This window comes from Scyliorhinus torazame, chromosome 31 (assembly GCF_047496885.1).
Source record: "Scyliorhinus torazame isolate Kashiwa2021f chromosome 31, sScyTor2.1, whole genome shotgun sequence".
In the NCBI taxonomy this organism is placed as follows: domain Eukaryota; kingdom Metazoa; phylum Chordata; class Chondrichthyes; order Carcharhiniformes; family Scyliorhinidae; genus Scyliorhinus; species Scyliorhinus torazame.
The window spans coordinates 22,626,432-22,651,071 of record NC_092737.1 but is presented as its reverse complement, the minus strand read 5'-3'; the positions used below and the strand labels follow the sequence as shown (position 1 = coordinate 22,651,071).

General features: G+C 52.2%; 1 protein-coding gene across 1 annotated transcript in view; it reads right to left on the bottom strand.

Moving 5' to 3' along the window:
- The window catches only part of LOC140404761 (neuroligin-4, X-linked-like), a 1,287,888-nt gene that overhangs the window by 1,072,619 nt on the left and 190,629 nt on the right, over nucleotides 1-24,640 (bottom strand).

Genomic DNA, 24,640 nt, shown 5'->3' with positions numbered 1-24,640 from the left:
TAAGGTGGACAACCCTTTGATTTGTGCATCACACCTGGGAATTAATAAAATAAACTTAACAGGAACATTATCAAACACAGCATGACACTAAGACACATCTGTAGGTGGTTGGACAAATGGCTAAATGCTTGTTCACAGAGGACAAAGAACAAAGAAAAGTACAGCACAGGAACAGGCCCTTCGGCCCTCCAAGCCCAATGTTGCCCGTCTAAACTAAAATCTTCTACACTTCCGGGGTCCGTATCCCTCTATTCCCATCCTATTCATGTATTGGTCTCCTCATAGCTAATGCCCTCCATACCAGGCAACATCCTGGTAAATCTCTTCTGCACCCTCTCTAAAGCCTCCACATCCTTCTGGTAGCGTGGCGACCAGAATGGAACACTATACTCCAAGTGTGGCCTCACTAAGGTTCTATACAGCTGCAACATGACTTGCCAATTCTTATACTCAATGCCCGAGCAATGAAGGGGGGGGGGGGGTTAGTCACCGCTCGTAGCATATTACATGTATTACAGCACTGCCCGTATAGTAGAGGTACTTGGGTAAATCCCTGTCTGCTGGCTCCGCCCACCAGGTGGGGTATAAAAGTGCGCGCTCTCTGGTGCTGCAGCCATTCTGGTTCCAGCTACAGGAGGCACAACACCTTTGCTCAATAAAGCCTCGATTATTCCACTACTCTCGTCTTGTGGTAATTGACGGTGCAGCAATTTATTGAGCAAAGATTTTTTAAAACGATGGATCTCCGCATCAAGCCTGATCGCCTGCAGCTGATCCCTCAAGCAGCCAACGCCACGTGCGCCTTGGGCCACTGGCTAGCCTGCTTCGAAAGCTACCTCCGAACATCCGCTGAGGATGTTCACGGGCATGAAGTCTGCGTACGTCCGCCAGCGGCTACTGGAAGGGGCCACGCTTCATCTTGCGGGAACTAGGCAGCTCGCTAATTCGTTAGAAGGGGCCTCCTGTAACGTCCAGTCCTACGCCCCTGACCGCGTGGCACCCTCGTGGGCATCGTGGGCCCCACCAGCTGCCGTCTCCGGCTCACCGCAAGCCTGCGCCGCGCGGCAGCCAGCCAACTCGGGGGGGGGGCCCCCAAGTGTTATTTTTGCGGACAAAACAAACACCCCCGGCAGCGCTGCCCGACGCGGAGCGCGACCTGCAACGGGTGCGGGGAAAAAAGGACACTTTGCTTCTGTTTGCCAGGCCCGGTCGGTCGCCGCTGTTTCCAGGCCCGGCGTTCCCACACCCCCCACGTGCGCCGCCATTTTCCCCTTCGCAAGCCACGTGCGGCCCGTGGGCGCCGCCATCTTGGGCGCCACTTTGGACGGCGTCTCAGGACCCCTGCTCGTCTGGCCGCTCATCGCCTGCCGCTACCTCCACCACCGCTGACCAGCCCGGGACCTCCCTGCATCTTCTGCAGCTCACCTCTATCACCCTGGATCAGTCCCGGCCCCGCAACCTCGCGACCGCGACGACGACGGTGCAGATCGATGGGCACGAGGCGACCTGCCTCTTTGACTCCGGGAGCACAGAGAGCTTCATCCACCCCACTATGGTAAGGGGCTGCCCCCCGTCCCGGTACGCCCCGTCACCCAGAAAATCTCCCTGGCTTCCGGATCCCAACCCGTGGAAATCCGGGGGTACTGTATCGCGACCCTCACCGTCCAGTGCCTAGAGTTCAGCAACGTCCGGCTCTACGTCCTCCCCCCCCCCCCCCCCCCCTCTGCGCTGCCCTGTTACTCGGCCTGGACTTTTAGTGACATCTTCAAAGCCTAACCTTAAAATTTGGCGGACCCCTACCCCCCCCCCCCTCACCGTATGCGGCCTCACGACCCTTAAGGTCGATCCGCCTTCCCTGTTTGCGAACCTCACCCCGGATTGCAAACCCGTCGCCACCAGGAGCAGACAGTACGGTGCCCAGGACCGGACCTTCATCAGGTCGGAGGTCCAACGGCTACTGCGGGAAAGGGTCATTGAGGCCAGCAACAGCCCCTGGAGGGCCCAAGTGGTAGTTCTAAAGACTGGGGAGAAACACAGGATGGTCATTGACTACAGTCAGACCATTAATCGGTACACACAGCTCGACGCGTACCCCCTCCCACGCACATCTGACATGGTCAATCAGATTGAGCAGTATAGGGTCTTCTCCACAGATGACTTGAAGTCCGCCTACCACCAGCTCCCCATCTGCCCGGAGGACCGTCAATACACTGCGTTCGAAGCAGATGGTTGTCTCGATCACTTCCTTAGGATTCCCTTCGGCGTCACTGATGGGGTCTCGGTCTTCCAGCAAGAGATGGACCGAATGGTTGACCGGTACGGACTGTGGGCCACCTCCCCGCACCTAAATAACGTCACCATCTGCGGCCATGATCAGCAAGACCACGACGCGAACCTCCAAAAATTCCTCCAGACCGCCAAACTCCTTAATCTCACCAACAAACAACAAAGAACAAAGAACAAAGAAATGTACAGCACAGGAACAGGCCCTTCGGCCCTCCAAGCCCGTGCCGACCATGCTGCCCGACTAAACTACAATCTTCTACACTTCCTGGGTCCGTATCCTTCTATTCCCATCCTATTCATATATTTGTCAAGATGCCCCTTAAATGTCCCTATCGTCCCTGCCTCCACTACCTCCTCCGGCAGCGAGTTCCAGGCACCCACTACCCTCTGCGTAAAAAACTTGCCTCATACATCTCCTCTAAACCTTGCCCCTCTCACCTTAAACCTATGCCCCCTAGTAATTGACCCCTCTACCCTGGGGAAAAGTCTCTGACTATCCACTCTGTCTATGCCCCTCATAATTTTGTAGACCTCTATCAGGTCTCCCCTCAACCTCCTTCGTTCCAGTGAGAACAAACCGAGTTTATTCAACCGCTCCTCATAGCTAATGCCCTCCATACCAGGCAACATTCTGGTAAATCTCTTCTGCACCCTCTCTAAAGCCTCCACATCCTTCTGGTAGCGTGGCGACCAGAATTGAACACTATACTCCAAGTGTGGCCTAACAATAAGGAGAAGTGCGTGTTCCGCACCAACCGCTTAGCCATCCTTGGCTATGTCGTGGAAAATGGAATCCTGGGGCCCGACCCCGAACGCATGCGCCCCTTCATGGAACTCCCACTCCCCCACTGCCCCAAGGCCCTGAAACGATGCCTGGGGTTTTCCTCGTATTACGCCCAGTGGGTCCCTAATTATGCGGACAAGGCCCGTCCGCTAATCCAGTCCACAGTTTTTCCCCTGGCGGCTGAGGTCCGCCAGATATTCAACCGTATCAAGGCCGACATCGGCAAGGCCGCGATGCACGCGTCCCTCCCCTTCCAGGTGGAGAGCAATGCATCAGATGTCGCTCTGGCCGCCACCCTCAACCAGGGTGGCAAGCCCGTGGCCTTCTTTTCCCGCTCCCTCCATGCCTCCGAAATTCGGCACTCCTCTGTCGAAAAGGAGGCCCAAGCCATCGTGGAAGCTGTGCAACACTGGAGGCATTAGCTGGCCGGCAGGAGATTCACTCTCCTCACCGACCAACGGTCGGGAGCCTTCATGTTTAATAATACACAGCGGAGCAAGATCAAAAGCGACAAGATCTTGAGGTGGAGGATCGAGCTCTCCACCTATAATTATGAGATCCTGTATCGCCAGGGGAAGCTCAACGAGCCCCCTGATGCCCTATCCTGGGGTACATGTGCCAGTGCACAGGAGGCCCGACTCCGGGCTCTCCACTATGACCTCTGCCACCCGGGGGTCACCCGGTTCTTCCATTTCATCAAGGCCCGCAACCTGCCCTACTCCACTGAGGTGGTCTGGACCGTCACCAGAGACTGCCAAGTCTGCGCGGAGTGCAAGCCGCACTTCTACCAGCCAGATCGAGCGCACCTGGTGAAGGCCTCCCGCCCCTTTGAGCGCCTCAGCATAGACTTCAAAGGCCCCCTCCCCTCCACCGACCGCAACACGTACTTCCTGAACATGATTGACGAGTACTCCCGGTTCCCTTTCGCCATCCCCTGCCCCGATATGACTTCTGCCACGGTAATTAAAGCCCTCCACAGCATCTTCACTCTGTTCGGTTTCCCCGCCTCCATCCACAGCGATCGGGGATCTTCCTTCACGAGCGACGAGCTGCGTCAGTTCCTGCTCAGCAAGGGCATCTCCTCGAGCAGGACGACCAGCTACAAACCCCGGGGAAACGGGCAGGTGGAGAGGGAGAACGGGACGGTCTGGAAGGCCGTCCTGCTGGCCCTGCGGTCTAAAAATCTCCCGGTCTCCCGCTGGCTGGAGGTCCTCCCCGACGCGCTCCACTCCATCCGGTCGCTCCTCTGCACCTCGACTAACGAGACCCCCTCACGAACGTGTGTTTGCCTTCCCCAGGAAGTCCACCTCCGGGGTCTCGCTCCCAACATGGCTGACAGTCCCTGGACCCGTCCTCCTCCGGAAGCACGTGCGGACCCATAAGTCAGACCCCTTGGTTGAAACACCCTACGTGCAAACCCGCAGTATGCCTACTGACGGGCGCCAGGACACAGTCACCCTCCGGGACCTCGAACTCTTGGGATCCCCACCCACGACCCCCGACCTTACGCCGCACCCCCCCCCCCCCCCCCCCCGGTTGCCTCATTCACCCCTGCACCACCCACTCTCCCCCCAGCGAACCTCACCGCAGCCCCCACCCCAGCAGAATCCGTCCTCCCACTGGATCCACTCAGGGGTGACGAAGACGAGGACAACACGCTCCCGGCGTCGCAGGCGACCAAGTCGGCGCCCACATCACCACCGGGGCTGAGATGATCGCAGCGGAGGGTCAAGGCCCACGACAGACTTAACTTGTAATGTTTTCCACCACCCCCGCCAGACTCTTTTCTTAACAGGGGGTGAATGTGGTAGTCACCACTAGTAGTATATTACATGTATTACGGCACTGCCCGTATCGTAGAGGTACATGGGCAAATCCCTGCCTGCCGGCTCCGCCCAGTAGGCGGCCTATAAAAGTGTGTGCTCCCCGAGCTGCAGCCATTATCTTTGCTCAATAGTGCTCGATTATTCCACTACTCTTATCTTTGTGGTAACAGACAGTGCATCAGAAGGCAAGCATGCTGTATGCCTTCTTGACGACCTTCTCCACCTGTGTTGCCCCTTTCAATGACCTGTGGACCTGTACACCCAGATCTCTCTGACTGTCAATACTCTTGAGGGTTCTACCATTCACTGTATATTCCCTACCTGCATTAGACATTCCAAAATGCATTACCTCACATTTGTCCGGATTAAACTCCATCTGCCATCTCTCCGCCCAAGTCTCCAAACAATCTAAATCCTGCTGTATCCTCCGACAGTCCTCATCGCTATCCGCAATTCCACCAACCTTTGTGTCGTCTGCAAACTTACTAATCAGACCAGTTACATTTTCCTCCAAATCATTTATATATACTACAAAGAGCAAAGGTCCCAGCACTGATCCCTGTGGAACACCACTGGTCACAGCCCTCCAATTAGAAAAGCATCCCTCCATTGCTACTCTCTGCCTTCTATGACCGAGCCAGTTCTGTATCCACTTTGCCAGTTCACCCCTGATCCCGTGTGACTTCACCTTTTGTACTAGTCTACCATGAGGGACCTTGTCAAAGGCCTTACTGAAGTCCATATAGACAACATCCACTGCCCGACCTGCATCAATCATCTTAGTGACCTCCTCGAAAAACTCGATCAAGTTAGTGAGACACGACCTCCCCTTCACAAAACCGTGCTGCCTCTCGCTAATACGTCCACTTGCTTCCAAATGGGAGTAGATCCTGCCTCGAAGAATTCTCTCCAATAATTTCCCTACCACTGATGTTAGGCTCACCGGCCTGTAGTTCCCTGAAAAGATGGGACTTAAGAAAAGTGAGAGAGAAACGTGGAGAGGTTTGAGGAGGCAAATCCAGGCACCTCTGACTAAAAAAAAAAATCAGCAGAAGTGCAAAAAGGCCACAATTAATGAACGATTAATGAGAGGAGGTCAGGAGGAGGCTGGAGGTGATTACACAGTTGGGAGGGGAGAGTTCATGGAGTGAGGGAGGAATTTTAAAAATAAGCTTTGCCTAAATTTAGCAACGGGTTAGATACAGAGTAAAGCTCCCTCGACACTGTCCCCATCAAACACTCCCAGGACAGGTACAACAGGGGTTAGATACAGAGTAAAGCTCCCTCTACACTGTCTCCATCAAACACTCCCAGGACAGGTACAGCACGGGGTTAGATACAGAGTAAAGCTCTCTCTACACTGTCCCCATCAAACACTCCCAGGACAGGTACAGAACGGGGTTAGATACAGAGTAAAGCTCCCTCTACACAGTCCCCATCAAACACTCCCAGGACAGGTACAACAGGGGTTAGATACAGAGTAAAGCTCCCTCGACACTGTCCCCATCAAACACTCCCAGGACAGGTACAACAGGGGTTAGATACAGAGTAAAGCTCCCTCTACACTGTCTCCATCAAACACTCCCGGGACAGGTACAGCACGGGGTTAGATACAGAGTAAAGCTCCCTCTACACTGTCCCCATCAAACACTCCCAGGACAGGTACAGAACGGGGTTAGATACAGAGTAAAGCTCCCTCTACACAGTCCCCATCAAACACTCCCAGGACAGGTACAGCATGGGGTTAGATACAGAGTAAAGCTCCCTCTACACTGTCCCCATCAAACACTCCCAGGACAGGTACAGCACAGGGTTAGATACAGAGTAAAGCTCCCTCTACACTGTCCCCATCAAACACTCCCAGGACAGGTACAGCACGGGGTTAGATACAGAGTAAAGCTCCCTCTACACTGTCCACATCAAACACTCCCAGGACAGGTACAGCACGGGGTTAGATACAGAGTAAAGCTCCCTCTACACTGTCCCCATCAAACTCTCCCAGGACAGGTACAGCACGGGGTTAGATACAGAGTAAAGCTCCCTCTACACTGTCCACATCAAACACTCCCAGGACAGGTACAGCACGTGGTTAGATACAGAGTAAAGCTCCCTCCACACTGTCCCCATCAAACACTCACAGGACAGGTACAACAGGGGTTAGATACAGAGTAAAGCTCCCTCTACACTGTCCCCATCAAACACTCCCAGGACAGGTACAGCACGGGGTTAGATACAGAGTAAAGCTCCCTCTACACTGTCCCCTTTAAACACTCCCAGGACAGGTACAGCATGGGGTTATATACAGAGTAAAGCTCCCTCTACACTGTCCCCATCAAACACTCCCAGGACAGGTATAGCACGGGGTTAGATACAGAGTAAAGCTCCCTCTACACTGTCCACATCAAACACTCCCAGGACAGGTACAGCACGGGGTTAGATACAGAGTAAAGCACCCTCTACACTGTCCCCATCAAACACTCCCAGGACAGGTACAGCACGGGGTTAGATACAGAGTAAAGCTCCCTCTACACTGTCCACATCAAACACTCCCAGGACAGGTCAGCACGTATCATGATATTCAAACATACATCGTAACACATACATAATGATAGACAGAGCAACGGACCAATTAGCACACACAACACGACAGCCAATCACAGACAAGAACAGACACAGTATAAGACAAGAAACACGGCACCTCCTGGCCAGTCCATCTGGAGACGGCGCAGGGCCAGGACCTCAAAGCAAGACACTCACACAGTCACAACGTGCTGAGTACCAAGTCTGATGTATAAATAGTTAAATGGAATAAAACTTTGTTGTACCAATCGCAACCGTGTTGGTTCGTCTGTACCTCAGAGCACCCAACACCACATGGTACCAGGAGTGAATCGATACCTACCGGCAAATCTGCCATCCTGAGCCATGGACACCCTCAACAAACCGCAGCCGCTGCAAGTCGCTGGGAACCTGGGCACAAATGGGACGCTCTTCAAGCAGCGATTTGAACTCTTCATGCGAGCCAATAAAAAACAGGGCGCCTCGGACGAGACAAAGATTGCCATGCTCCTCACTACCGCAGGTCAGCACGCCATCGATGTATACAACTCCTTGGTGTTCGCGGAAGGCGAGAACAAATCTAAGTATGACACGGTCCTCCTCAAGCTCGACCAGCACTTCAACGTTGAGGTCAATGAAAGCTTTGAGAGGTATATCTTTCAGCAGCGCCTGCAAGGTAAGGATGAGCTCTTTCAGTCCTTCCTGACGCACCTCCGCATACTCGCGCAGTCCTGCGGTTACGGCACCACCTCAGAGTCCATGATCCGGGACCAGATCGTTTTTGGCGTTGCCTCCAGTGGCCTACGCCAGCAGCTTCTAAAAATTAAAGGCCTGACCTTAGCATCTGCAGTTGAAGCCTGTGTCCTGCATGAGAATGCGACCAGCCGCTATGCCCAATTTCAGGCGACCGAATCGGCACGGAGGGGGTCCCACGCGATCGAATCGGCAAGCCAGGCCGCCCACGAGGCCGAACGCGCCCAGGCAATCGAGTTTCTCCCGGCCCGCGGCCTGGACGAGGGCGGCCGTTTCGCGCGCTTTCCAAGGCCTCCCGCATTTGTGCGCGCCAAAACCTACGGCAACACTGAGGGACTTGCTGCGCAGGCGCGCCCGACGCAAGACCGAACTGCGCAATGCGCAGTGGCGTAACGAACGCCGTGACGTCACGACGTGCGGCAACTGTGGAGCTGCACATTTAAAAGGGCAATGTCCTGCAAAAACCCGACAATGCCTCCTCTGTGGCAAGATGGGCCACCTTCAACACTCCTTTCGGCAGGTTCTGCTACAACCGGATGCCATTTGGCATCATCTCGGCATCCGAGGTCTTCCACAGAATCATGGAGCAGATGATGGAAGGCATCGAAGGGGTGCGCGTCTATGTGGACGATGTCATCATCTGGTCCACCACACCGCAGGAGCACAACTATCGTCTCCAACGCGTTTTTGCCCGCATACGGGAAAACGACCTGCGCCTCAACCGAGCCAAGTGCGCCTTTGGCCAGACCGAGTTGAAGTTCCTGGGGGACCATATCTCCCGGTCAGGGGGCCGTCCGGATGCAGACAAGGTGAGCGCCATCACAGCCATGCCGCAGCCGGCCGACAAGAAGGTTGTCCTACGCTTCCTTGGCATGGTCAACTTCCTGGGGAAGTTCATTCCCAACCTTGCCTCCCACACAACGGCTCTGCGCCACCTCGTCAGAAAATCCACAGAGTTCCAGTGGCAACACACGCACCAGCTGGAATGGGAGGAGCTCAAACGCAAACTCACCACGGCACCAGTGTTGCCGTTTTTTGACACGTCTCGTGCCACCAAAATCTCAACTGATGCCAGCCAATCCGGCATTGGAGCAGTGCTCCTGCAGAGGGATGACACGGCATCATGGGCCCCAGTGGCCTATGCATCGCGGGCCATGACCCCCACAGAGCAGCGCTACGCGCAAATCGAAAAAGAGTGCCTGGGCTTGCTAACCGGTTTGGACAAGTTCCACGATTATGTACATGGTCTTCCACGGTTCACGGTCGAAACTGACCACCGCCCCCTGGTCAGCATAATAAACAAGGACCTGAACGAGATGACCCCTTGCCTCCAGCGCATCCTACTTAAACTCAGGAGGTACGACTTCCAACTGGTCTACACTCCAGGGGAGGACCTCATCGTGGCGGATGCCCTATCCAGAGCAGTGAGCACGCCGCCAGATGCGGAGGGGTTCGTATGTCAGGTCGAGGCACAGGTGGCCTTGACAGCGGCAAATCTGCCGGCTGACGACTCCAGTCTGGCCCGCATCCGGCGAGAGACAGCGGCCGACCCCCTCCAGCAGCGAGTGATGCGCCACATGACGGGAGGATGGCTCAAAAGGCAGTGCCCGCAGTTCTACAATGTCCGAGACGACCTAGCCACCATTGAAGGTGTCCTTCTGAAGCTGGACCGGATTGTGATTCCGCACAGCAGCTGGTTCTCGACCAACTACACGAAGGCCACTTGGGGGTGGAGAAGTGCAGACGGAGGGCCCGAGAGGCGGTAAACTGGCCGGGCATCAGTGACGATATTGCCAACATGGTGCTCAACTGTCCCACCTGCCACAGGTTTCTTTGTTATGGTACAACCTCGTGATTATGTCACACCCGACATGGCACCTTGTATGTAGTTAAGCCCCGTGTACATGCTGTAAATATTACACACACACATTTAGCTGCACTCAGTACACATCTCTATTTATAACCACGTGGGCACATAATCTTGTGAAAAAGGCGGGATGTCATGATATTCAAGTGAACATCCCAGCACATACACACATACATAGTGATGGACAGATCAACGGACCAATTAGCACACACAACACGACAGCCAATCACAGTCAAGAGCATACACAGTACAAAACAAGGGACAGGACACTTCCTGGTCAGTCCAGCAGGAGACCGCTCAGGGCAAGGACCTCTAATCCAGACACTCAGACGGTCGCCATGTGCTGAGCACCATGTTTGTTATATAAATAGTTAAAAGAAATAAAACTGCCTTGTACCAATCACAAACGTCTTGGTTTGTCTGTGTCTCGGAGTACCCAACACTTCACCAATCAAACACTCCCAGGACAGGTACAGCACGGGGTTAGATACAGAGTAAAGCTCCCTCTACACTGTCCCCATCAAACACTCCCAGGACAGGTACAGCACGGGGTTAGATAGAGTAAAGCTCCATCTACACTGTCCCCATCAAACACTCCCAGGACAGGTACAGCACGGGGTTAGATACAGAGTAAAGCTCCCTCTACACTGTCCCCATCAAACACTCCCAGGACAGGTACAGCACGGGGTTAGATACAGAGTAAAGCTCCCTCTACACTGTCCCCATCAAACACTCCCAGGACAGGACAGGTAATGCACGGGGTTAGGTACAGAGTAAAGCTCCCTCTACACTGTCCACATCAAACACTCCCAGGACAGGTACAGCACGGGGTTAGATACAGAGTAAAGCTCCCTCTACACTGTCCCCATCAAACACTCCCAGGACAGATACAGCACGGGTTTAGATACAGAGTAAAGCTCCCTCTACACTGTCCACATCAAACACTCCCAGGGCAGGTACAGCATGGGGTTAGATACAGAGAAAAGCTCCCTCTACACTGTCCCCATCAAACACTCCCAGGACAGGTACAGCACGGGGTTAGATACAGAGTAAAGCTCCCTCTACACTGTCCACATCAAACACTCCCAGGGCAGGTACAGCATGGGGTTAGATACAGAGAAAAGCTCCCTCTACACTGTCCCCATCAAACACTCCCAGGACAGGTACAGCACGGGGTTAGATACAGAGTAAAGCTCCCTCTACACTGTCCCCATCAAAAACTCCCAGGACAGGTACAGCACGGGGTTAGATACAGAGTAAAGCTCCCTCTACACTGTCCCCATCTAACACTCCCAGGACAGGTACAGCACGGGGTTAGATACAGAGTAAAGCTCCCTCTCCACTGTCCCCATCAAACACTCCCAGGACAGGTACAGCACGGGGTTAGATACAGAGTAAAGCTCCCTCTACACTGTCCCCATCAAACACTCCCAGGACAAGTACAGCACGGGGTTAGATAGAGTAAAGCTCCATCTACACTGTCCCCATCAAACACTCCCAGGACAGGTACAGCACGGGGTTAGATACAGAGTAAAGCTCCCTCTACACTGTCCCCATCAAACACTCCCAGGACAGCACAGGTACAGCACGGGGTTAGGTACAGAGTAAAGCTCCCTCTACACTGTCCACATCAAACACTCCCAGGACAGGTACAGCACGGGGTTAGATACAGAGTAAAGCTCCCTCTACACTGTCCCCATCAAACACTCCCAGGACAGATACAGCACGGGTTTAGATACAGAGTAAAGCTCCCTCTACACTGTCCACATCAAACACTCCCAGGGCAGGTACAGCATGGGGTTAGATACAGAGAAAAGCTCCCTCTACACTGTCCCCATCAAACACTCCCAGGACAGGTACAGCACGGGGTTAGATACAGAGTAAAGCTCCCTCTACACTGTCCTCATCAATCACTCCCAGGACAGGCACAGCACGGGGTTAGATACAGAGTAAAGCTCCCTCTCCACTGTCCCCCATCAAACACTCCCAGGACAGGCACAGCACGGGGTTAGATAAAGAGTAAAGCTCCCTCTACACTGTCCTCATCAATCACTCCCAGGACAGGCACAGCACGGGGTTAGATACAGAGTAAAGCTCCCTCTCCACTGTCCCCATCAAACACTCCCAGGACAGGTACAGCACGGGGTTAGATACAGAGTAAAGCTCCCTCTACACTGTCCCCATCAAACACTCCCAGGACAGGTACAGCACGGGGTTAGATACAGAGTAAAGCTCCATCTACACTGTCCCCATCAAACACTCCCAGGACTGGAACAGCGCTGGGTTAGATACAGAGTAAAGCTCCCTCTACACTGTCCCCATCAAACACTCCCAGGACAGGTACAGCACTAGGTTAGATACAGAGTAAAGCCCCCTCTACACTGTCCCCATCAAACACTCACAGGACAGGTACAGCACGGGGTTAGATACAGAGTAAAGCTCCCTCTCCACTGTCCCCATCAAACACTCCCAGGACAGGTACAGCACTGGGTTAGATACAGAGTAAAGCCCCCTCTACACTGTCCCCATCAAACACTCACAGGACAGGTACAGCACGGGGTTAGATACAGAGAAAAGCTCCCTCTACACTGTCCCCATCAAAAACTCCCAGGACAGGTACAGCACGGGGTTAGATACAGAGTAAAGCTCCCTCTACACTGTCCCTATCTAACACTCCCAGGACAGGTACAGCACGGGGTTAGATACAGAGTAAAGCTCCCTCTACACTGTCCCCGTCAAACACTCCCAGGGCAGGTACAGCACGTGGTTAGATACAGAGTAAAGCTCCCTCTACACTGTCCCCATCAAACACTCCCAGGACAGGTACAGGACCTGGTTAGATACAGAGTAAAGCTCCCTCTACACTGTCCCCATCAATCACTCCCAGGACAGGTACAGCACGGGGTTAGATACAGAGTAAAGCTCCCTCTACATTGTCCCCATCAAACACTCCCAGGACAGGACAGGTACAGCACGGGGTTAGGTAGAGAGAAAAGCTCCCTCTATACGGTTCCCATCAAACACCCCCAGGACAGGTACAGCTCTGGGTTAGATACAGAGTAAAGCTCCCTCTACACTGTCCACATCAAACACTCCCAGGACAGGTACAGCACGGGGTTAGATACAGAGTAAAGCTCCCTCTACACTGTCCCCATCAAACACTCCCAGGACAGGACAGGTACAGCACGGGGTTAGATATAGAGAAAAGCTCCTGCTACACGGTTCCCATCAAACACCCCCAGGACAGGTACAGCACTGGGTTAGATACAGAGTAAAGCTCCCTCTACACTGTCCCCATGAAACACTCCCAGGACAGATACAGCACAGGGTTAGATACAGAGTAAAGCTCCCTCTACACTGTCCACATCAAACACTTCCAGGACAGGTACAGCATGGGGTTAGATACAGAGAAAAGCTCCCATTACACTGTCCCCATCAAACACTCCCAGGAGATATGCAAAACGCGGTAAGATACAGAGTAAAGCTCCCTCTGCACTGACTCCATCACAAACACTCCCAGGACAGGTACAGCACGGGGTTAGAGACAGAGGAAACCTCCCTCTACACTGTCCCCATCATACACGCCCAGGACAGGTACAGCACGGGGTGAGATGCAGAGTAATGTCCCCTCTACACAGCCCCCATCAAACACTCCCAGGACAGGTACAGCATGGGTGAGATGCAGAGAAAAGCTCCCTCTACACGGTCCCCATCAAACTATGTGAAGATGAAGTGTGAAGTTTCGGTTGGGGCGATGGATAGTTACAAGGTAGCGAGGAAGGATCTAAAGAGAGAGCTAAGACGAGCAAGGAGGGGACATGAGAAGTATTTGGCAGGAAGGATCAAGGAAAACCCAAAAGCTTTCTATAGGTATGTCAGGAATAAGCGAATGACTAGGGAAAGAGTAGGACCAGTCAAGGACAGGGATGGGAAATTGTGTGTGGAGTCTGAAGAGATAGGCGAGATACTAAATGAATATTTTTCGTCAGTATTCACTCAGGAAAAAGATAATGTTGTGGAGGAGAATGCTGAGCCCCAGGCTAATAGAATAGATGGCATTGAGGTACGTAGGGAAGAGGTGTTGGCAATTCTGGACAGGCTGAAAATAGATAAGTCCCCGGGACCTGATGGGATTTATCCTAGGATTCTATGGGAGGCCAGGGAAGAGATTGCTGGACCTTTGGCTTTGATTTTTATGTCATCATTGGCTACAGGAATAGTGCCAGAGGACTGGAGGACAGCAAATGTGGTCCCTTTGTTCAAAAAGGGGAGCAGAGACAACCCCGGCAACTATAGACCGGTGAGCCTCACGTCTGTAGTGGGTAAAGTCTTGGAGGGGATTATAAGGGACAAGATTTATAATCATCTAGATAGGAATGATATGATCAGGGATAGTCAGCATGGCTTTGTAAAGGGTAGGTCATGCCTCACAAACCTTATTGAGTTCTTTGAGAAGGTGACTGAACATGTAGACGAGGGTAGAGCAGTTGATGTGGTGTATATGGATTTCAGCAAAGCGCTTGATAAGGTTCCCCACGGTAGGCTATTGCAAAAATACGGAGGCTGGGGATTAAGGGTGATTTAGAGATGTGGATCAGAAATTGGCTAGCTGAAAGAAGACAGAGGGTGGTGGTTGATGGGAAATGTTCAGAATGGAGTACAGTCACAAGTGGAGTACCACAAGGATCTGTTCTGGGGCCTTTGCTGTTTGTCATTTTTATCAATGACCTAGAGGAAGGCACAGAAGGGTGGGTGAGTAAATTTGCAGATGATACTAAAGTCGGTGGTGTTGTCGATAGTGTGGAAGGATGTAGCAGGTTACAGAGGGATATAGATAAGCTGCAGAGCTGGGCTGAGAGGTGGCAAATGGAGTTTAATGTAGAGAAGTGTGAGGTGATTCATTTTGGAAGGAATAACAGGAATGCGGAATATTTGGCTAATGGTAAAGTTCTTGAAAGTGTGGCTGAGCAGAGGGATCTAGGTGTCCATGTACATAGATCCCTGAAAGTTGCCACCCAGGTTGATAGGGTTGTGAAGAAGGCCTATGGAGTGTTGGCCTTTATTGGTAGAGGGATTGAGTTCCGGAGTCGGGAGGTCATGTTGCAGCTGTACAGAACTCTGGTCCGGCCGCATTTGGAGTATTGCGTACAGTTCTGGTCACCGCATTATAGGAAGGACGTGGAGGCTTTGGAGCGGGTGCAGAGGAGATTTACCAGGATGTTGCCTGGTATGGAGGGAAAATCTTATGAGGAAAGGCTGACGGACTTGAGGTTGTTTTCGTTGGAAAGAAGAAGGTTAAGAGGAGACTTAATAGAGGCATACAAAATGATCAGGGGGTTGGATAGGGTGGACAGTGAGAGCCTTCTCCCGCGGATGGATATGGCTGGCACGAGGGGACATAACTTTAAACTGAGGGGTAATAGATATAGGACAGAGGTCAGAGGTAGGTTCTTTACGCAAAGAGTAGTGAGGCCGTGGAATGCCCTACCTGCTACAGTAGTGAACTCGCCAACATTGAGGGCATTTAAAAGTTTATTGGATAAACATATGGATGATAATGGCATAGTGTAGGTTAGATCGCTTTTGTTTCGGTGCAACATCGTGGGCTGAAGGGCCTGTACTGCGCTGTATTGTTCTATGTTCTATGTTCTAATCTCTCCCAAAACACGTACAGCACGGGGTTAGATACAAAGTAAAGCTCCCTCCACACTGTCCCCATCAAACACTCCCAGGACAGGTACAGCACGGGGTTCGATACAGAGTAAAGCTCCCTCTACACTGTCCCAATCAAACACTACCAGGACAGGTACAGCACGGGGTTAGATACAGAGTAAAGCTCCCTCTACACTGTCCCCATCAAACACTCCCAGGGCAGGTACAGCACGTGGTTAGATACAGAGTAAAGCTCCCTCTACACTGTCCCCATCAAACACTCCCAGGACAGGTACAGCACGGGGTTAGATACAGAGTAAAGCTCCCTCGACGCTGTCCCCATCAAACACTCCCAGGACAGGTATAGCACGGGGTTAGATACAGAGTAAAGCTCCCTCTACACTGTCCCCATCAAACACTCGCAGGGCAGGTACAGCATGGGGTTCGATACAGAGTAAAGCTTCCTCTAAACTGTCCACATCAAACACTACCAGGACAGGTACAGCACGGGATTAGATACGGAGTAAAGCTCCCTCGACACTGTCCCCATCAAACACTCCCAGGACAGGTACAGCACGGGGTTAGATACAGAGTAAAGCTCCCTCTACACTGTCCCCATCAAACACTCCCAGGACAGGTACAGCACGGGGTTAGATACAGAGTAAAGCTCCCTCTACAACGTCCCCATCAAACACTCGCAGGAAAGGTACAGCACGGGGTTAGATACAGAGTAAAGGTCCCTGTACATTGTCCCCATCAAACACTCCCAGGACAGGAACAGCACGGGGTGAGATACAGAGTAAAGCTCCCACTACACTGTCCCGATCAAACACTCCCAGGAGAGATACAGCACGGGGTTAGATACAGAGTAAAGCTCCCTCTACACTGTCCTCATCAAAAGCTCCCAGGACAGTTACAGCACGGGGTTAGATACAGAGTAAAGCTCCCTCTACACTGTCCCGATCAAACACTCCCAGGAGAGATACAGCACGGGGTTAGATACAGAGTAAAGCTCCCACTACACTGTCCACATCAAACACTCGCAGGACAGGTACAGCATGGGGTTAGATACAGAGTAAAGCTCCCTCTACACTGTCCCCATCAAACACTCCCAGACATGTACAGCACGGGGTTAGATACAGAGTAAAGCTCCCTCTACACTGTTCCCATCAAACACCACCAGGATAGGTACAGTTTGGGGTTAGATACAGAGTAAATCTCCCTATACACTGTCCCCATCAAACACACCCAGGACAGGTACAGCACGGGGTTAGATACTGAGTAAGGCTCCCTCTACACTGTCCACATCAAACACTCACAGGATTCGTACAGCACGGGGTTAGATACAGAGTAAAGTTCTCTCTACACTGTCGTCATGCAAAAACTCCCAGGATAGGTACTGCACGGTGGTAGATACAGAGTAAAGCTCCCTCTGCACTGTCCCCATCAAACACTCCCGGGACAGGTACAGCATGAGGTTAGATACAGAGTAAAGCTCCCTCTACACTGTCCCCATCAAACACTCCCGGGACAGGTACAGCACGTGGATAGATTCAGAGTAAAGCTCCATCTACAATGTACCCATCAAACACTCGCAGGACAGGTACAGCACGGGGTTCGATACAGAGTAAGGCTCCCTGTACACTGTCCCCATCAGACACTCCCAGGACGGGTATAGCACGGGGTTAGATACAGAGTAAATCTCCCTCTACAGTGTCCCTATCCAACACTCCCAGGACAGGTACAGCACGGGGTTAGATACAGAGTAAATCTCCCTCAACACTGTCCCCATCAAACACTCCCAGGACAGGTACTGCACGGTGGTAGATACAGAGTTAAGCTCCCTCTGCACTGTCCCCATCAAACACTCCCGGGACAGGTACAGCACGGGGTTCGATACAGAGAAAAGCTCCCTGTACATTGTCCCCAACAAACACTCCGAGGACTGGTACAGGACGAGGTGAGATACAGGGAAAAGCTCCCTCTACACTGTCACCATCAAACACTCCCTGGACAGTTACAGCACGGGGTTAGATACAGAGTAATGCCCCCTCTACACTGCCCCCATCAAACACTCCCTGGACAGTTACAGCACAGGGTGAGATGCAGAGAAAAGGACCCTCTACACTGTCCCCATCAAACACTCCCAGGACAGGAACAGCACGGGGTTAGATACAGAGTAAGGCTCCCTCTACACTGTCCCCATGAAACACTCCCAGGACGTGTATAGCACGGGGTTAGATACAGAGTAAAGCTCCCTATACACTGTCCCCATCAAACACACCCAGGACAGGTACAGCACGGGGTTAGATACTGAGTAAGGCTCCCTCTACACTGTCCACATCAAACACTCACAGGATTCGTACAGCACGGGGTTAGATACAGAGTAAAGTTCTCTCTACACTTTCGTCATGCAAAAACTCCCAGGATAGGTACTGCACGGTGGTAGATAGAGAGTAAAGCTCCCTCTGCACTGTCCCCATCAAACACACCCGGGACAGGTACAGCATGAGGTTAGATACAGAGTAAAGCTCCCTCTACACTGTCCCCATCAAACACTCCCGGGACAGGTACAGCACGTGGATAGATTCAGAGTAAAGCTCCATCTACAATGTACCCATCAAACACTCGCAGGACAGGTACAGCACGGGGTTCGATACAGAGTAAGGCTCCCTCTACACTGTCCCCATCAGACACTCCCAGGACGGGTATAGCACGGGGTTAGATACAGAGTAAATCTCCCTCTACAGTGTCCCTCTGCAACACTCCCAGGACAGGTACAGCACGGGGTTAGATACAGAGTAAATCTCCCTCAACACTGTCCCCATCAAACACTCCCAGGACAGGTACTGCACGGTGGTAGATACAGAGTTAAGCTCCCTCTGCACTGTCCCCATCAAACACTCCCGGGACAGGTACAGCACGGGGTTCGATACAGAGCAAAGCTCCCTGTACATTGTCCCCAACAAACACTCCGAGGACTGGTACAGGACGAGGTGAGATACAGGGAAAAGCTCCCTCTACACTGTCACCATCAAACACTCCCTGGACAGTTACAGCACGGGGTTAGATACAGAGTAATGCCCCCTCTACACTGCCCCCATCAAACACTCCCTGGACAGTTACAGCACGGGGTGAGACGCAGAGAAAAGGACCCTCTACACTGTCCCCATCAAACACTCCCAGGACAGGAACAGCACGGGGTTAGATACAGAGTAAGGCTCCCTCTACACTGTCCCCATGAAACACTCCCAGGACGTGTATAGCACGGGGTTCGATACAGAGTAAAGCTCCCTGTACATTGTCCCCAACAAACACTGCCAGGACAGGTACAGCACGTGGTTAGATACAGAGTAAAGCTCCCTCAACACTGTCCCCATCAAACTGTCCCAGGACAGTTACAGCAAGGGTTTAGATACAGAGTAAAGCTCCCTCTACACTGTCCCGATCAAACACTCCCAGGAGAGATACAGCACGGGGTTAGATACAGAGTAAAGCTCACTCTACACTGTCCCGATCAAACACTCCCAGGAGAGATACAGCACGGGGTTAAATACAGAGTAAAGCTCCCTCTACACTGTACCGATCAAACACTCCCAGGAGAGATACAGCACGGCGTTAGATACAGAGTAAAGCTCCCTCTACACTGTCCCTATCCAACACTCCCAGGACAGGTACAGCACGGGGTTAGATACAGAGAAAAGCTACCTCTACACTGTCCCCATCAAACACTCCCAGGACAGGTACAGCACGGCGTTAGATACAGAGTTAATCTCCCTCTACACTGTCCCTATCCAACACTCCCAGGACAGGTACAGCACGGGGTTAGATACAGAGTAAAGCTCCCTCTACACTGTCCCCATCATTCACTCCCAGGACAGGTACAGCACGGGGTTAGATACAGAGTAAAGCTCCCTCTACACTGTCCCCATCAAACACTCCCAGGACAGGTACAGCACGGGGTTAGATACAGAGTAAAGCTCCCTCTACACTGTCCCCATCAAACACTCCCAGGACAGGTACAGCACAGGGTTAGATACAGAGAAAAGGACCTTCCAGACTTTCCCCATCAAACACTTCCCAGGACAGGTACAGCACGGGGTTAGATACAGAGTAAAGCTCCCTCTACACTGTTCCCATCAAACACCCCCAGGATAGGTACAGTTTGGGGTTTGATACCGAGTAAAGCTCCCGAAACACTGTCCCCATCAAACGCTCCCAGGGCAGGTACAGCATGGGGTTAGATACAGAGTAAAGCTCCCTCTACACTGTCGTCATGCAAAAACTCCACGGAAAGGTACTGCACGGTGGTAGATACAGAGTAAAGCTCCCTCTGCACTGTCCCCATCAAACACTCCCAGGACTGGTACAGCACGGGGTTAGAAACAGAGTAAAGCTCCCTCTACACTGTCCCCATCAACACTCCCAGGACAGGTACAGCACGGGGTTAGAAACAGAGTAAAGCTCCATCTACACTGTCCACATCAAGCTCTCCCAGGACAGGTACAACACGGGGTTAGATACAGAGTAAAGCTCCCTCTTCACTGTCACCATCACACACTCCCAGGACAGGTACAGCACGGGGTTAGATACAGAGTAAAACTCCCTCTACACTGTCCCGATCAAACACTCCCAGGAGAGATACAGCACGGGGTTAGATACAGAGTAAAGCTCCCTCTACACTGTCCCGATCACACACTCCCAGGAGAGATACAGCACGGGGTTAAATACAGAGTAAAGCTCCCTCTACACTGTCCCGATCAAACACTCCCAGGAGAGATACAGCACGGCGTTAGGTACAGAGAAAAGCACCCTCTACACTGTCCCCATCAAACACTCCCAGGACAGGTATAGCACTGGGTTAGATACAGAGTAAAGCTCCCTCTACACTGTCCCCATCAAACACTCCCAGGACAGGTACAGCACGGGGTTAGATACAGAGTAAAGCTCCCTCTACAGAGTCCCCATCAAACACTCCCAGGAGAGGTACAGCACGGGGTTAGATACAGAGAAAAGGACCCTCCACACTTTCCCCATCAAAAACTTCCCAGGACAGGTACAGGACGGGGTTAGATACAGAGTAATGCTCCCTCTACACTGTCCCCATCAAACACTCGCAGGTCAGGTACAGCACGGGGTTAGATACAGAGTAAAGCTCCCTCTACACTGTTCCCATCAAACACCCCCAGGATAGGTACAGTTTGGGGTCCGATTCAGAGTAAAGCTACCTATTCACTTTCCCCATCAAACACTTCCCAGGACAGGTACAGGACGGGGTTAGATACAGAGTAATGCTCCCTCTACACTGTCCCCATCAAACACTCCCAGGACAGGTACAGCACGGGGTTAGATACAGAGTAAATCTGCCTCTACATTGTCCACAGCAAACACTCCCAGGACAGGTACAGCGCGGGGTTAGATACAGAGTAAAGTTCTCTCTACACTGTCGTCATGCAAACACTCCCAGGACAGGTACAGCACAGGGTTAGATACAGAGTAAAGCTCCCTCCACACTGTCCCCATCAAACACTCCCGGGACAGGTACAGCCTGGGGTTAGATTCAGAGTAAAGCTCCATCTACAATGTACCCATCAAACACTCGCAGGACAGATACAGCACGGGGTTAGATACAGAGTAAAGCTCCCACTACACTGTCCCCATCAAACACTCCCAGGATAGGTACAGCACGGGGTTAGATACAGAGTAAAGCTCCATCTACACGGTCCACATCAAGCACTCCCAGGACAGGTACAACACGGGGTTAGATACAGAGTAAAGCTCCCTCTACATTGTCCTCATCAAACACTCCGAGGACTGGTACAGTACGGGGTTAGATACAGAGTAAAGCTCCCTCTACACTGTCCCCATCAAACTGTCCCAGGACAGTTACAGTACGGGGTTAGATACTGAGTAAGGCTCCCTCTACACTGTCCACATCAAACACTCACAGGATTCGTACAGCACGGTGGTAGATACAGAGTAAAGCTCCCTCTGCACTGTCCCCATCAAACACTCCCGGTACAGGTACAGCATGAGGTTAGATACAGAGTAAAGCTCCCTCTACACTGTCCCCATCAAACACTCCCGGGACAGGTACAGCACGTGGATAGATTCAGAGTAAAGCTCCATCTACAATGTACCCATCAAACACTCGCAGGACAGGTACAGCACGGGGTTCGATACAGAGAAAGGCTCCCTCTACACTGTCCCCATCAGAGACTCCCAGGACGGGTATAGCACGGGGTTAGATACAGAGTAAATCTCCCTCTACAGTGTCCCTATCCAACACTCCCAGGACAGGTACAGCACGGGGTTAGATACAGAGTAAATCTCCCTCAACACTGTCCCCATCAAACACTCCCAGGACAGGTACTGCACGGTGGTAGATACAGAGTTAAGCTCCCTCTGCACTGTCCCCATCAAACACTCCCGGGACAGGTACAGCACGGGGTTCGATACAGAGCAAAGCTCCCTGTACATTGTCCCCAACAAACACTCCGAGGACTGGTACAGGACGAGGTGAGATACAGGGAAAAGCACCCTCTACACTGTCACCATCAAACACTCCCTGGATAGTTACAGCACGGGGTTAGATACAGAGTAATGCCCCCTCTACACTGCCCCCATCAAACACTCCCTGGACAGTTACAGCACGGGGTGAGATGCAGAGAAAAGGACCCAGTACACTGTCCCCATCAAACACTCCCAGGAGAGATACAGCACGGGGTTAGATACAGAGTAAAGCTCCCTCTACACTGTCCCGATCAAACACTCCCAGGAGAGATACAGCACGGGGTTAAACACAGAGTAAAGCTCCCTCTACACTGTCCCGATCAAACACTCCTAGGAGAGATACAGCATGGCGTTAGATACAGAGTAAAGCTCCCTCTACACTGTCCCTATCCAACACTCCCAGGACAGGTACAGCACGGGGTTAGATACAGAGAAAAGCTCCCTCTACACTGTCCCCATCAAACACTCCCAGGACAGGTACAGCACGGGGTTAGATACAGAGTTAATCTCCCTCTACACTGTCCCTATCCAACACTCCCAGGACAGGTACAGCACGGGGTTAGATACAGAGTAAAGCTCCCTATACACTGTCCCCATCAAACACTCCCAGGACAGGTACAGCACGGGGTTAGATACAGAGTAAAGCTCCCTCTACACTGTCCCCATCAAACACTCCCAGGACAGGTACAGCACGGGGTTAGATACAGAGAAAAGGACCCTCCAGACTTTCCCCATCAAACACTTCCCAGGACAGGTACAGCACGGGGTTAGATACAGAGTAAAGCTCCCTCTACACTGTTCCCATCAAACACCCTCAGGATAGGTACAGTTTGGGGTTCGATACAGAGTAAAGCTCCCGAAACACTGTCCCCATCAAACGCTCCCAGGGCAGGTACAGCATGGGGTTAGATACAGAGTAAAGTTCTCTCTACACTGTCCCCATCAAACACTCCCAGGACAGGTACAGCACGGGGTTAGATACAGAGAAAAGCTCCCTCTACACTGTCCCCATCAAACACTCCCGGGGCAGGAACAGTTCGGGGTTAGATTCAGAGTAAAGCTCCATCTACAATGTACCCATCAAACACTCGCAGGACAGGTACAGCACGGGGTTAGATACAGAGTAAAGCTCCCTCTACACTGTCCCCATCAACACTCCCAGGACAGGTACAGCACGGGGTTAGAAACAGAGTAAAGCTCCATCTACACTGTCCACATCAAGCACTCCCAGGACAGGTACAACACGGGGTTAGATACAGAGTAAAGCTCCCTCTTCACTGTCACCATCACACACTCCCAGGACAGGTACAGCACGGGGTTAGATACAGAGTAAAGCTCCCTCTACACTGTCCTCATCAAACACTCCCAGGTGAGATACAGCACGGGGTTAGATACAGAGTAAAGCTCCCTCTACATTGTCCCGATCAAACACTCCCAGGAGAGATACAGCACGGGGTTAGATACAGAGAAAAGCTCCCTCTACACTGTCCCCATCAAACACTCCCAGGACAGGTATAGCACTGGGTTAGATACAGAGTAAAGCTCCCTCTACACTGTCCCCATCAAACACTCCCAGGACAGGTACAGCACGGGGTTAGATACAGAGTAAAGCTCCCTCTACAGTGTCCCCATCAAACACTCCCAGGAGAGGTACAGCACGGGGTTAGATACAGAGAAAAGGACCCTCCACACTTTCCCCATCAAACACTTCCCAGGACAGGTACAGGACGGGGTTAGATACAGAGTAATGCTCCCTCTACACTGTCCCCATCAAACACTCGCAGGTCAGGTACAGCACGGGGTTAGATACAGAGTAAAGCTCCCTCTACACTGTTCCCATCAAACACCCCCAGGATAGGTACAGTTTGGGGTCCGATACAGAGTAAAGCTCCCTATTCACTGTCCCCATCAAACACTCCCAGGACAGGTACAGCACGGGGTTAGATACAGAGTAAATCTCCCTCTACATCGTCCACATCAAACACTCCCCGGATAGGTACTGCACGGTGGTAGATACAGAGTAAAGCTCCCTCTGCACTGTCCCCATCAAACACTCCCGGGACAGGTACAGCCTGGGGTTAGATTCAGAGTAAAGCTCCATCTACAATGTACCCATCAAACACTCGCAGGACAGGTACAGCACGGGGTTCGATACAGAGTAAAGCTCCCTGTACATTGTCCCCAACAAACACTCCCAGGACAGGTAGAGCACGGGGTTAGAAACAGAGTAAAGCTCCATCTACACTGTCCACATCAAGCACTCCCAGGACAGGTACAACACGGGGTTAGATACAGAGTAAAGCTCCCTCTACACTGTGCTCATCAAACACTCCGAGGACTGGTACAGTACGGGGTTAGATACAGAGTAAAGCTCCCTCTACACTGTCCCCATCAAACTGT